At 41.7% G+C, this 15751-nt stretch overlaps 1 protein-coding gene across 2 annotated transcripts in view; it reads right to left on the minus strand.

The window, feature by feature from the left end:
• Positions 1-15751, minus strand: part of FBXO48 (F-box protein 48) — a 78922-nt gene that overhangs the window by 59475 nt on the left and 3696 nt on the right. Inside the window, exon 2 of one of the 2 annotated variants that reach the window (XM_069234082.1) lies at positions 248-331. The exons of the other annotated variant lie outside the window; for it this stretch is intronic. The gene's annotated coding sequence lies outside the window, so the exon portion shown is untranslated. The remainder of the gene's footprint in view (positions 1-247; positions 332-15751) is intronic. 2 annotated transcript variants of the gene reach the window in all.

Consider the following 15751-nt stretch of genomic DNA (forward strand, 5'->3'; position numbering starts at 1 on the left):
ACAATTTTCTCCCAGTTATTTGGGCAACAATCTATATAGCTACATTGTTATAATCTTTCTCATGCTTCCTTTAAAAAAATATCTGTGAAAGTGCCTTTGCAGTCCTTAGGGATTTTTTGTGACTTTGTGTATATATTTTAAACATAGCTACCTTTAATTTGTTTTAAGTAAATACTGAACAACTGGTTAATATACCCTGTTATAGGCTGTAGTAAACCTTTTAATCTTCACAGAAAAAAGTACCTACTTAATATATACTCCATAAAAAGCGCTCTGGAATAGCTTCTGTGGGTGCGACTGTTCAGTGCTTATGACTTATAATGAAGATCTCCTGAAAAAGAAGAACAAATCGATCAATATCATTTTACATATATTTTAAACACTGCCTATCCAATGCCTCACTAACCCATACAAGCCAAAATTAAAATGAATTACATGATTAAAAAACTTAATAAGCAGGTAAATAAGAACTAGAAAATGAATTAACATAGTAAAATTAACATTAATTAATATATAATTTTAAAAAAATACTCACTCAACAATATTTTAAACTTCAATATTATTGTAAAAACAGTAAAAATATTTTGTCCAAGATGTTTTTGTTTTCACGATATTTTGTCCACAATAATATGGTCAAAATTATCATTTTCATGATGGTTTTATCCACAATGTTATGATGAGACATATTTAGGTGGAACGCTTTCTGATTAGACCGACTGCTTATCAATGTGACTGCATCCTCCAAATTTGAAGAAAGCAGACATTCAGGCTACGGGTACCATTAATAACAGATGCATTAATAGTATTTGTGGAGAAGCCTGTTCTGATGTTCTGATGATCATTTTCAAACTTTGCTTATTGTATTAGTGACCATTTTGAAGACTCAAGCAATAATAATCTTGAAGCCCACAGGCATCAATCCCTCCTCGCTTGAATTAATTTACACATGGGGCATCCTTGAGTGCATCTATACACTCAAACTATAGATTATACCGCCATGAGCCACGGCTTGTGGACAATTAAACAAGTGCAATCGTCCGTTTGAGAATACATAGTAGGAAGCCCACAGAAGAAGGCCAATTTAAAGTCTCTCTTCTCAGGATACATCCTATGAGTGATGCTGAGGAGCACTATATTAAGTTTAAGGGTCCCTCAGGATCAGAGATGCCCCCACAATCTGTTGAAATAAGGAGAGCCATCAGATTCACAGGCATAATGTTGACATTGTACTGGTGCCCAGATTCTCAGGAAGTGTTGTCCTTACATAAACTGTTATGTTATGTGTAATTTTATAGCACACAACTCACCAGGTAGAGTATTCTGGGCGGAAGTAGGAGCTGTATAGGCAGAGCCATGGTCAGGGCTAGGTGAAAAGCCAGGTATTGAGTTTCTTGTGGAATTCAAGAACAGAAGAGATGGCTCTGATGAGCCGTGCCAGCCAGGCAGTTCCAGGCATTAGGAGCAAGGAAGGCAAAGCCACACCTGCTGGATCTGGTTCTGCGTATGCGGGAGGTGTGTGCAAGTAGGAGTCTAGCTGAGCGGAGGTGTCTGGTAGGCTCGTTGAACTTTATGTGGTTGTGTACATGGGGTCAATATTGTGTAAGGCTTTGTATGTGTGTGAGGAGTTTGAAGAGCGCTCGTTTGTGGATTGGAAGCCAGTTGATCTCTATCAAATGAGGGGTAATGCGGATGCAGGGTGGGAAGTTGACAGTGAGTGGGGCGGCTGAGTTTTGTATGGTCTGGAGTCTTCTGGTCAGGTGATCTTTGATTCAATTTGAATCCAGCATAGAGAGCTGAATAATCATTTGCAAAGTTGTGATTTTACAACTACTGTAGGCCAGGCTAGACTGAATTCCATCAGGCAGTGGGATGGAGACTTCGGAGGCAGGTCTCTTTCCCCAGCTCCCCTAGATTAATTGCAGCAAGCACAGGGGGCTTCGAGAGAGAGATAAAAAAGACGGAGAAGAAGGAAGGGAAGCAGAGAGAAAGTGATCAGAGAGGGAGAAGTGAGAAAGAGGGAGGGAGATATAGAGAAAGTGATCAGGGAGGCAGAAGAGAGAGGTGAAAAGGAGAAAGAGAATGGATAGATTAATGGAAATTGAAAGAGCAGGGGAAGGAAGGAATTCAGTAGACAGTGGCAGTTACAGGAGCCAAAACTGTAAGCCAGTTGGATAGAAAGTGATTATAACCAGGGATAGGCTGTTGTGCAAATGAGGGCAGCTTCCATGTCCTTGCTCAACCACAATAATTTTGCCCTAAATCAGTGATGCTACCATGCCAGAAGACTTGACAGAAACAACCAAAATATTTGAGTGATTTTATTTTTTTCTCTCAATTTGTTTTACTTAAACGTTCCCATTCAATTGCAAAGTTAGTGTTAAAGGTCCCATGTGCAGTATCTATGTGACACTCTACTGATCATTTGGCTATTTTCAGTGTGCTTCTTTGTGCAGGAGACTTGAATCATGTCTCTGCAGAAAAGTGCACTACATGATTTGGGTATGCTGGTTACTAAGAGTGCTAGATTCTGTTGAGTCTTAGGGGTGCATTCCAAAGTGGAAGGCATTGTAACATGGGTTGCTATCACCTCCATGTCTGTCATTACACTGACAGTTGGTGGCAGTTCTTTATATCTGTGTGATATATTTAGCTGAAACCCAGTGGGGAGACTGTCAAGTTGCTCTTCCTTGCAAATTCATGTATTATATCATGGCAGTTTCTACTAATTGCACAGTGTGGGGAAATTTACATGTACATGGTTATTGGGGTATTCCTAAAGCTGTGGTCTACCATGCACATAGTGAGCTCCTACTACTGTAGCATATACTCCATAGGGTGCATGAGTGCGCTCCTGTATACCCAACATACAATTCTTTCTGAAGCCAAGTAAATTTAAATGGCTTTGAATTCACACCAAGTGAATAGAGAAGGAATTACCTTTTGTGCTCAGTGGACCCTCACTTAGCCAGGTCGAGCAGATTAGCCCATGGCCAGACAATGAGCACTACCAGGACAATAGCCCAGCCAAAGATTACACACCTTTTGCAAATAAATAAACTGCCTGGCATCTCTTGTCTTCTCTGTCATCTTCTTCTGGAGTAAGAGGACCCTCGACAACAGCACTTGTTTGGTTGGAAAGTAGCCTGGAAGCCAATACACACCTGAGTGACAGTTTCCTTGAAATGTGTTGCTATGGAGCAATGACCCACTGAAATGAATTTGTACTTGCACCGTATTGGATGCTCCCTTTGGCTTAATTAGTGACCCCCTTTTATGTTAAAGAGGTCTACACATGTATGTAAAGGAAGGCTGGGCCGGCAGAATCTTTTCTGCCTTTGAGTGGTAAGACCTTTACCTGCAGAGAGGAAAGTACCTTGCTGCTACATGACCTAATAGGAAGAGGAAGTAGACCTCTTTGAGCAGATTGTTCATCTGGCAACCAAGTCCAGCATTAGGGTGTTGTCATGAGGAGGACTAAGCCTACCGAGATTGGTAGCCTGTGACAAGTTCTGGTCCAACCTAAGAATAATTGTGAGGGTAATAAACAGAAGATGTGTCTCTCCCCCCATCAACAGCATGAAGTCCTCCATGCCTATACACCTGCAATTCTATGTCTGACCCTTGTCATCATCTCTTGTTTTCAGCCATGCTAATGTTTATTGCTGCTATCCCACTGTCCTTATGGGACCCATGTGCCTACAGCTGTCCATTGATTTGCACCATATCTGCTGCTACTCCTATGCCCTTGAATGCAGTATGCTTGCTTCCTGCATCAGTGTAATCTCATTCTTCACCTCACTTGATGTTCATGCTAGTTTTGTATGCCTACAGTGTTAGTGTTCCTTTTTCTTTGTGCAGCTGTGATTCACATGTGATGTTTTAGGGCTGCAATCCCAGCACTGCTGTTGTGAACTTCCCTGTTTACTGGCAACATGTGTGAAACGTTATTTGTGCCTAGACGACTACTGTCTGCCTTCAGATCCCCCAGTTGTGACTTTCTCTATATTTGACTGTTCAGAGAGAGTGTACTCTTTTCCAGGTCAATGAAATGATACAGTATAGGGTTGGTGCACCACTTGCCATGCGCAACCTGGGAAAAGCCTTGAAATCAAGAGAAAAAGAATCAGGAAAAATATGTAGATCCCAGATAATTGAAATTGTACTCCTCTAACTGTGTGCTTTTCCCCCGCAAAGTAAAGAAGAGTTACACGGATTCACTAGGACCACATTCAGAAATATAGGTTATACTACAAAACCTCTTAAATTTGCTAAGCATATTCCACAGCACTACCAAAAGTAAACATTGATTGTTTGACCTCGCTACCCTCTAAAATTAAAAGACTAAAGAGGGTGTACTAAGCAAACCAGTGAGCTTGCTTTAGTACCTGGTTCCTGTGTTTCCGTGGACAAATGCAATACTTGTCACATGGACTGCCTAACTGCCTCTGAGTAACACAGACTCTTGTAAACTGGCCTGACAGCTTGGCACCAGGGAATCAACTACAAAACGATTTAATTAATTAACTAATTGCAACAACACCACGATTTTGTGCTCCCCCTGATCCAGACATGCCCTGACATTTGCTTTGGTCTCAAATGTTTTGTTTAAAAATTGGCTTTCTCTCATATCGAGTAACCACTGTCTTTCTCCTGGCTGTTTTTCACTGCACAGATAATATTTGCACTAACTTTCATGGCCCACTTGATAATGCACTGTGCTAATCCTGTGCTTAAAACCGTTTTGAGGGTGAGCAAATTTAGAGTGTCGCTTGTGTTGTAGGGTGCTCTGTACTGGAGCTGCTCGCCACCTTAAAACCTCACATGTGTGACTTTAAGGGCACGACAACTCCCGCTCTTCAGAGCACAAGGTACTGTTTGCAGATCTTCACAACACCGTAGCTGACCTGTGATGCCACAGACAGCCTAAACTGTTGGTTTTGTTGATCATGACGCCGTGATAGCCTCAGGTGGAGCTATTGACTTCAAGGAACTGTATTTTTGAGCAAATCTTCCAGAATCCATATTTTTATTACTGTATTTTGGGTTTTTAACGTATTTGGTCTTGTTTTTTATAGATAAATATTAGCTATTTTTCTAAAACTGTGTGGGGTCCTTTTGTAGTGCTTTCACTGTGTTGCTGTGTGCTATGTGCAAATTCTTTAAACATTGCTTCTGAGATAAGCCTGACTGCTTGTGTCAAGCCACCAAGGGGGTGAGCAGGGGTTATCTGAGCGGGTAACTCCCTTATCCTGACTTGAGTGAAGGTCCCTACTTGGACAGGGTGCAAATGGACTGCCAACTAGAGACCCCATTTCCTCGTTTCTAACAAACACCAATGTCTAAAATGAGTCACACCTTCACACAGAAAAAGTGTATGAAATACAGAACCAAAGTTATCAATCCAATAATTACCAGCTTGAAGAAGAAAAACAGTCACTCAATGATCGAAAAATATATTTTGTGATGAAAAGTGTAGTCACTCATTCTACAACTTACAGAGACATTATAGTAGGCAAGGTAAATATGTCATGTTGAAGAAGATGAACTATAAACTAACAGCATCAGGGTCAAAACATTCAATAAGAAATCAGTTATTTACCTGTAAAGACAGTTCTCTGGCGTTTTTATCTTTGGTAGAGCCACAAGTTTTACTTTTTTCCCTGTTGTTAGTTTGGGAAAAACAAGTACACTTTAATAAAAAAAAAAATTTTGTTCAGTCATGAAAGACTGATCCTTATTTGGAGTTCCGGACGGGTACTCCTTCATAAATGTGACGACATACCGTCTGTGTATTATAAGTGTGGTCAGACATAATGCACTTCAAATACGCAGACGAGATACCCGTCACACTTGTGACTGAGCGGCACATCCACTGACCCATTAAATTTAGGACCTTTAGTCTATACAAATACAATTTTAACCATCCCTGAATTTCAAGAAAATGAAATGCACTTTCAGATGGAAAAGTAGAATCTGGGATGAAAGTTGGCAAAATTATTTGTTTGTTAAACTGGATGACTGCAGCGACCAGCTGAATGAAACGATTTATCCTTAGGGCCACGCAATAATTAGTGGAATGTGGGGCCAGATGTATCAAAGCTTTTTGCACTCGCAAACGGTGCGAATGCCCGTTTCGAATGCAAAAAGCCATTTCAGAATGTATGAAAGGCAATAAAAGGAATAGTTTTTACTGATAAATGCTGCATATTATTACTCAGCATGAAACAAAACTGATTATTTTAGGCTGTTTGTCTTTAGAGAGGATAACGCCATGGCTGCCAATAATAATTCTCATTCTTGGTCTCCTTGCCACATTTGGCTGAGATGGTCTGCGCAGTGTTTTTCTGAGGCACGTATTGAGCTTTTAAGGTAGTGCCCAGAATCATAAGTGCTGGACTTTTAGAAAAAGTGAATTGATTATATGCCTTGCTGTTTGATTATGTAAAACACCATGTCATTATGTCTGTGTTGATTTATAAGGTAAATCCTTTCACAGCAGGTTGAAAGGGTTGACGTGCAAGGCCTATGGCCCTCAACTACAAAATGGTAATATGTTGGTTTCTCTCAGCAATAGACCACACAGGTCTGACTGTAAACTGTTCCAAAACCCTCACACCCATCATTCCTCAGCACAATTCTGGAGAGTGCAAAATTAGGATTAGGATTAGTTTTACAAAACTAAGGGCCAGATGTATGAAGAAATGGCTTAGCGAATCGCGAATTTTAAGAAATCGCTATTTCCGAGTCGCAATAGGCCATGGGCCCGATGTATGAAAGCAGTGTGCATGCCCGTTTGCGAATGCAAAATGCCATTTCAGAATGTATGAAATACTTTCTGAACGCAATTTTAAGGAATCGCTAAAATAGCGATTCCTTAAAATTGCGATCCTGTTTAGAGAGTCGCAAATTGCAAATTTCTAAATTAGAAATCGCAAATAAGGATTCCTTATTTGCGATTTCTTAGCACATGTATGAAGCCATTCCTAAATGCGATTTTGGCATTTAGGATTCGCTAATTACCACCAAGTTGAACTTGGTGGTAAACATGTGCAAAATTAAAAAATGCATTTAAAATGCATTTCTAAATTGTACATGTAAAGCACACATGCCCTTTGGCATGTGTGCACCTTACATGTTCCCCAAAAAACTTTTGCGGTGCAGCAGAAGGGGCCTTAGCCCCCCAGCACCCTGGGGTTTTGCATTTCAAAAATTGCGATTTCTGGTTCAGAAATCGCAATTTTGGAAATGCAAAAAAATTTGCAGATATGGGCCAACAGGCCCATAGCTGCGAATGGGGCCGGTATCGCAATTTGCGAATCGGTAATAGCATTTGCGATTTTTAAGAAATCGCTATTACCGATTCGCAAATGTGATGCATGGCATTTTTCGAGGCGTTAATAGCCATTTTCCGAATCGCAAAGGGCTGTGATGATACATCTGGCCCCATGTACCACAATTGCGATTCGGAATTAGCGGTTTCTTAAAAATCGCTATTTGTGGTTTGCGAGGCCGGTTTACCGAATCGCAATTTGCATTATCGCAAATTGCAATTTGGTAATTGAAAATCGCAAATTGCGGGAAATTGCGAGGATGCACACCTGGAGGAGCCTGATGACATCACAAGGAGGAAGTGAGTCATCCCAGGCAGTTTCAGGTGCCACACCCAAACCAGCATCCAGAGAGAGTCAGCCCAACCACACTGAGCAACACTCTGAAGGAGGCAGCACACCAGAACAACCATGGACACCTCAGCCCAAGGAAAGGAGAAGGGAGAAAGAAAGCAGAAGCTCAAATTTAGCGAGCAGGAGGTGCTGACAGAGGAGGTGGTCAGAAGCCGTGACCGGCTTTTTGGCAAAAGCTCACTCCAGGTGCCGGAGAGTGAGAAAAGGAGACTCTTGGCAGACATACAAACAAAGATCTGCGCTATTGGAGTGGTACAGCGCTCGGTCGAAGAAATTAAGAAGAGGTGGTACGACCTGCGGGCCTGTGCCAAGGAGAGGGTGGCAAGACGACTGCAGGAGGCCAGGGGCAGAGGAGGCGGTCCACCCACAGAGTCACCATCCACCCCGTTAGAGGACCTAGTGGAGTCCATACTCCTCCCTGAAGCAGTCAGTGGGGTCACAGAGATAGACACCTCCGGCACACCAAGTAACAGCAAAGGTAAGTGCAATATTGAATTGTAACCCCATATGTGTATGCACAAAAGCCCCTTAGGAATTAGCAAGTAATGTAAAAACATTGTGAGAAGTAGTCCATTCCACATCTGAGAAGCAGCACAACCATGCATTATGGGAGTGGCAGTCCACAACCCAGAGCTGAAAGTAGCACATACAATGTAATTAAGTAGAGCGACACCCAGAAGAACACAACACCCACAACACAGTGAAGAGAAATACCTGTACCTTTATTAGCATTGTGTGACCATACTTGTAACAAACATAACTGACATGCTGCATATTGTCGTTGCAGGTGGGCCAATCTGACATCAGCACGCCATCAATGTGCCACTGTACAGAGGGACAATACCTAGTAGATATCCTTCTCCAAACTCCTCAGCTAGCAGTCTTGTGTGAATGCCACTATGGCGAAAGATGTACGAATCATGTGTGCTCCCTGGGTACCTGGCCACGAGATCAGTAATGATGTATGAGGCATTGCATATAACCTGTATATTCATGGAATGTTGGTATTTACGGTTGCGGTACACATACGCTGTGGCTGATGGTGGACAGATGGCAACATGTGTACCATCTATGGCACCTAGGACATGGGGGAACTGTGCTATCTGGTAAAAATCTATTTTCGTCTGCTGTATATCCTGTTGGGTGTGGGGGAATTTGATGTACTGGTGTATCCTGCTCAGCATGGCGTTAATAAATGCATTGAAAAATCTAGAGGGGGTACTCTGTGATACCCCTCCAGCTGCTGCTATGACCCCTTGATAGCTCCCTGAGGCAAGTAGGTTGAGGGAGCATAATACCTGCACATGGGTGGGGATACTATGAGTCCTATGTGTTCTGCACTGCAGTATGGGTTGTAGCTCAGCAATCAGATCAAGTATCATGGCTGAGTTCAGTCATTACCTCTCAAATATTTCCTCCTGTCTGGTCAAAAAGTGTAATGCACACTCTGAAAATGCGCTCCTGTCTCCTCCTCCCTCTCCTCAAACCTGCCAAGATCCTCATCCTCCTTGCCATGACGTAGAGTGCGGCCATTGTGGAAAAGAGTCTGAGGCATTCTGGGCCTTTTTATACAGGCTGCACCTGGTTACCACCTGGTTTCACTTAGTGGTATTTTGCATGTGCAAAATGCCAATTTGCGATTTTTTTATGCATCGATTTGCGACTTTGATTTTGCAAATTGCATTTTGCGCCTCGCAATTTCCTACTGGAAATACTGAATCGCAAAATGCGACTCGCAAAACCAGGTGGCAACGCTAAAAATCGCAATTTTTGAGATTTCTTATTTTTGGTCTGTGAATGCCTTTCATGCATCGCAGACCACGTTTTTGCATTCGCAAACGGCCGATTTTTGCGATTCGCCCCGTTTGCGAGTGCAAAAAAGTTTCATACATCTGGCCCCAAATCCTTAACTTTCTGAAAGGTCACATCAATTTGATCATCCCAAATGAACCTTTGAGCTTTCCTGAGCAAGGACCTTAGAGGTTGGACTATTAAGGCATACCCCGGCACAAATCGTGCATAGTACTCGCACATCCCCAAAAATGAACGCAGCGCATCTTTATCCGTAGGGGAAGAAGCACTTTTGACAGCTTCCAAATTGCAAAGCTTCGGTTTTATCCCGTCACCAGAAATCTTGTGACCTAGATACTCCACTTGTTCAACCATGAACTTGCACTTCTCAGATTTTACTGTCATGCCACATGACTGCAATATACTAAAAACTTTTTTCAAGAGTACAATATGTTCCTCAGACGTGACAGTATGAACAAGAATGTCATCTTGGAAGGCCAAAACATTATCCAAATTACTAAACAAAGTGTCCATCATCTTTTGGAAGACACTGGCAGCAGAAGCCAACCCGAACGGAAGTCTGCAATACTTAAATGCACCAAAAGGGGTCACAAAAGTGGTAAGCGTCTGGGATTCTTCACTCAAAGGAATCTGATGATACGCAGAGTGAAGGTCAATGGTTGAAAAGAACTTCGAGTTCCCAACACTAGTGATCAACTCTTGTATGTGAGGAAGAGGGTGACAGTCAACTAATATGTTCTTATTAAGTGATCTTATATACACACATAGTCTCAGATCCCCAGATCTCTTCTTAGTGAGAACAATGGGTGAAACCCACTCAGAAGAGTTAGTAGGGGAGATTATACCTTCAGAAATTAATTTGTCCAGCAATTCCTTCAAGTTATGTCTGATACTCAAAGGAACTGGTCTAACCTTGTGAACAATAGGAATGGCTCCTCTTTTGAGCTTAATACAATGTTCAAAACCTTGAACATTACCAACCTTATCAAGAAATACTTTAGGAAACTGGAATTTCAACTCCTCTAAAACTGACTCAAAAGTCAACACAGACGAAACTGAGCTGGAATCTTTTGGCACATCCGACAGTGCAATAAGTATATTATGACCAGGACGTAAAATAATTCCCAGTTTGGCCAAATCTCTCCAGCCCACAATATCCCTCCCATCAACTGCTACATACACTTTAGTGTGCACACGTCAACCTAAAATACTCAATTCTGACCAGAAAAACCCCAACAAATCTATGTCTTGATTTCCAAAAGCTTTGGGATTGATATCAGGACATTCCAAAACGATAGACTTTGACCATAAGGAAAAGAAGGTTTTATCAGCTATTATGGTCACCGGGGCCCCAGAATCAGCCATAACAACTAGTTGTTTCCCATCAATCACGGCCTCAAAAATGGATCCTTTGAAACAGACCATTTTGATGTCTACAGTACTAGGTATATCCACAGTCAACACCACATTAGACAGTCTTCCTACACACTCTGAAACATCCTCTTCAGAGTCCTTCGTATATACATTGCTAATTCGTACCTTAGACAAATTACTGCTCAAGCCAGAATTGAACCTATCTGCTCTGCACACTTTTTGAAAATGACCCACTTTACGACATTTCAAACATTTCTTGCCTAAAGCTGGGCACAACGAACAATTCCCAATGTGATTATACAAACCACATCTATAACAAACAGAGGTACCCATACTCTGCCCCTGATTTCTTTTGTTTTTTGTAAGATTTGTCACTAATAGCGCAAACTGCACCTTCTCCTGATACACAGCTGACCATCAGGAGGGAACTATGATTGGAAAGAACCTTAGAAGAGACTATGGACCTTTCGATGCTTTTTGCGATATCGATAGTCTCAGCTAATGTAGGGTTGCGACAAGCTAGCAGCTGCTCTTGAATTTCCTTTGAAAAGCAATAAAAAACAAACTGATCCCTTATATACGCATCCACATTGGCACCAAAATCCCACTTAGCTGCCAACACAGGCAACATAGCAACATATTCCTCCACCGATTCATCAGCGGACTGCTTACACATAGCAAAATTAAATCTCTCTAATAACACACTGGACTCATCTGTATATTGCATCATCATTCTCGCTTTCCCCTCCTCAAATACATCCCACACCGAACCTCCGATGGATGGTGCAGGAACAGGTGGTAAATTATAAAAAACTCGTTGACCTGCTACCCCAAGTGCTTAAATAACAGGGCCATTATCCTGACTGGCGAGAAATCGATAGCATTGATAGCTGTGAGATAATTCTCCAAGATCCTCAGCCACTCAGACCATTTCAAATCAGGCTTCCCACCCTTCTGTAAAAAGGGTGGAGGCTGAACAACTCCTTGGGACGACGCCATGAATGAAATATCGCCAGAGAAGTAAAAATAAAATATGGCAAACATTATAGGACAAAGTACATATAGATTACAACTAAAACACACACAAAGCCTAAAATGCTAACTATAACGTTTTGAACCAAGTTCCTGCAAAACAAATTGTAGTAAAGGATGAGGAAAGTCGCATCAAAACATGAGGGTCACTAACAACAAGTTCACTGTGTGCAGAGCATCCAAGACAAAGTCACGCTCTGAAATAGTAACTAGGCAACCCGCTGCGCGAGTATGCCAGAACACAGCCTTAACAGCATATCTTGAAACAACTTGTAAACAAAGCGCACTCCATGCGCTTCAACGGTAACGAGGCAACGGTAAACGTGAGTTAATCGTATTCAGGACGAGCCTCTCAGGGTATCCAGGCAACAAGAAATGCTGTCCACGTCGAGCCACTCGAAGTATCCAGGCAACAAGGAATGACGCTTGTGCAACGTCAACTCTCTGTCTCGAGCGCAGGATGAGCCTCTCATGGTATCCAGGCAACAAAGAATGCTGTCCGCGTCGAGCCACTTGAAGTATCCAAGCAACAAGGAATGCCGCTCGTGCAACGTCAACTCTTTGTCTCGAGAGTCAGCGCGTTAACACTCCTCTAGGTATCTAAGCAACAAGCAATGCCAGTCGCGATGTTAACGGTCCTCAAAGTGTCCTGGCAACAAGTTCAGCACTCATGCGACATTCCCTTTTTCATTTCTTCTTTTAATCTCCACCAATACTTTCAGCTTGGCACAAAGAAGAAGAAAATTTGTCTAAACCATTATCGGCTGACACAAAGAGTCAGTGGGTCCTCGCAGGAGATCGTCCTACATGTCCTCCATGAGAATTCAGGTAGAAGAATCAGTCAGCTTACCCCACTCCTGGTACCATAAAATGTAGGAGGTACGGGAGGTTCAGAAACAACAAATGTCCCCAAAAACTGAGGAAAGTTTCCAATTAGTTTATTTCCAAGATTAGGACCCACGACGGCATCAGCAAACAAGCATCCAAGACGAGAGTCAGAAGGCAACTGCCAAAGGCCAGACTTCTCGAACTTAGAATGTTTGCTGACGCTATCAGGGCGCGAAAGTAAAATCTAAGCAACTTAAAACAGTAAATAAAGAACACAATACAGCAATAATAAAACATAGAATACAAACTGCTCACACCTGCTCAGGGCCAGGGGCAATACAGCGCTCTTCAAATCTGCTTAACATAACATACTCTCTTTATGGATGAACTGACTTTTAAAACCTTTGCCTCTGAGGCGACTTTATGACAGTGTGACCTCTTTCTTTTATGACCGTGATTTGAATTGAACTTCATTATTAATCAAGAGATTTATATTCATTATTGATTAACACTAACTGGATGTTTTTGCCTTCTATAACTTTTCTTTTTGTGGAGACTAATGTGCTTCACAATATATGTATTGTTGTGTTAAACAGACTCAGTTTTTAAGTTTGATTCATCAGATAACGCTATATGACCCCCAAATCTAGTACAATGTAAGCTAACAGCTGCTCTTTTTGGAACACAGTTGATCATTCTACAGTGGTGTGATCGAAGGTATGGCAGCATATGCAGCTGTTTGCAGATGACCCCTAGGTGCCTTACTGCTGTACGAGAAATAAAGCTGATCGACCATGCCACAATTGTTAGGATCCTTCTTTTCCTAACACTACAGAGCGTGTGTTGTGTTGGGATGTACTGTATCGTGGGTTGGAATGCACGAGAGGGTGGAATGTACGGGAGTCATGGGAACACCACGAGAGGGAGGTGGAACGCGGTGGTAACGGAGGTGGAGACGGTTGAGAAGGGCAGAGAAGGAATGACTTGTTCTTGCTTACGGCTTGCTAATAAAAGGAAAATACCACTTACGAAGTTGCTGTCTGTGTCCTGGATCGAAGGAGCACAACAAAGAAAGTGGCGACGAGCGTGGGATCGAATTCCAGCGTAATCCAGCGTTTCCAATCTGCTGACGAACGCCGAGGATCTTCGTGGAAACGGGCTAATCATTGCAGTGAGTCGGGCTTGTGAGGGTGGAGTAGCAGTGCTACAGTACAAAGTTTGACATAATAAGCGGCACGCGCGACGTCCGTTGGGTGCTCGAGACAAGTTTCTTATACGCACGCCTTTGCTGGCGCGTGCGTTGCTACGAGCTCAACGTTAATGCGGCATGACGCACTGTGTGTTGACGGACGTTGTCTAGGCAACTACATAAACTGTCCAGGACGTTGCCAAGCTATATATATTTTTTTTTTTTCTCTTTACATGACATCGCAATGAATTGAGCTACTTTGTTTCCAAGAGGTTCCCTTACTAGTGTGCTGAGTCGAACAAGTTATTAAAGAACAGAACAGTAAAGAACAGGTCATTCCTAATGGCACAACAGAATTTTAGCATAAGCCCACCACATGCATTTTGAGTTTCAGGTACTGAACCCTCAATCAAATGGACAGAATGGAAGGATTACTTTACTAATTACATTGAGGCTATAGACGAAGAAAAAAAAATGTCTCCAGAACAGAAAAAAATAATCCTGTTACATTCGCTTGGTCCAGTAGGATTAAAAACGTATAGTAGAATGCAGAAAAATGTACCTATGGGAGATGGAAACATTTTTGATGCAGCATTAATGGATCTTGACAAGTATTTCGCACCAAAAGTATGCATTGGCATCACACGTTTCAAATTTTTTCAACGCAAACAGCATAAAGAAGAAGAGGTAGATGATTATGTAGCGGAATTAAAGAAGTTAGCCATTGATTGTAAATTTGGCATTTTACATGATGATCTCATTAGAGATCAATTAGTCATGCATGCTCGTAATCAGTCCATACAAGAACGCCTATGGATAAATGGCGATGCACCACTGGAAGATGTTCTAGCGATTATTCGTAAAGCTGAGATTTCAGGAAGGTGTGCGACAGAATTGAAATCTTCAGATAAAGAGGACTGTAGTGTTTTCAAAATAAATATTCGCAAATCAACATCTAACTACAAAGAGAGAGAATCAGAAAAAACTCCAACGTTCAACTACAAGGAGAAGGTAGAACACAGAGATAAAAGGTGTTATCGTTGTGGCAGTAAAGAACACTTGGCATTTTCAAAATCGTGTCCTGCTGCGAAACAAAGGTGCAACAACTGTGGTGTAATTGGACATTTTGGGAAAGTATGTCAAAAGAAAAGAAATAGCGTCAAATGCGTGTATGAGAACAATGTCAACAGTGATACAGAAGATGAATGTGGAAGTATTAACATGATCAAGAATGTACAGAACAAATTCGTATTGAACATTAATGGAAGTTATTTGTCGAAAAAACCAATGTGCGAAATGAAGATTGGAGGGATAGATATTAATATTCATGCTGATTCGGGTTCGCCATTTACCATAATTAACGAGAACATGTGGGAAAATAAATTTTTACCAAAAGTAGGGAAACATTTATTCCCTCCTGACATTGAACCAGAGAGTTATACGGGCGAAAAAATCAATGTACTTGGGTACAGATGGTTAGTTTTTCAATTCAAAGGAAGGAGTGCCAGAGGCAAATTATATGTAGCAAAAAAAGGACCTTCAGTCCTAGGTTGGCAAGACCAAGGTAAATTACATATGATTTTAGATCCCAACAGTGAGGATAAAGTACTTCTGGCAGATTTAGGAAATTCAATGGAAGAGGAACTGGAAAAGAAGTTTCCTAAAGTCTTTAACAAACAACTCGGGAAACTATGCGGGTTTGAGCATGAGATTGTGTTGAAACATGATGCACATCCTAAAGTACATAAACTACGACCTGTACCTTTAATGGTAAGAGAAGAAGTGTCGAACGAATTGGAGAAATTGGTACAATTGAACGTAATTGAGCCCATCG

This window comes from Pleurodeles waltl, chromosome 5 (genome assembly GCF_031143425.1).
Source record: "Pleurodeles waltl isolate 20211129_DDA chromosome 5, aPleWal1.hap1.20221129, whole genome shotgun sequence".
In the NCBI taxonomy this organism is placed as follows: domain Eukaryota; kingdom Metazoa; phylum Chordata; class Amphibia; order Caudata; family Salamandridae; genus Pleurodeles; species Pleurodeles waltl.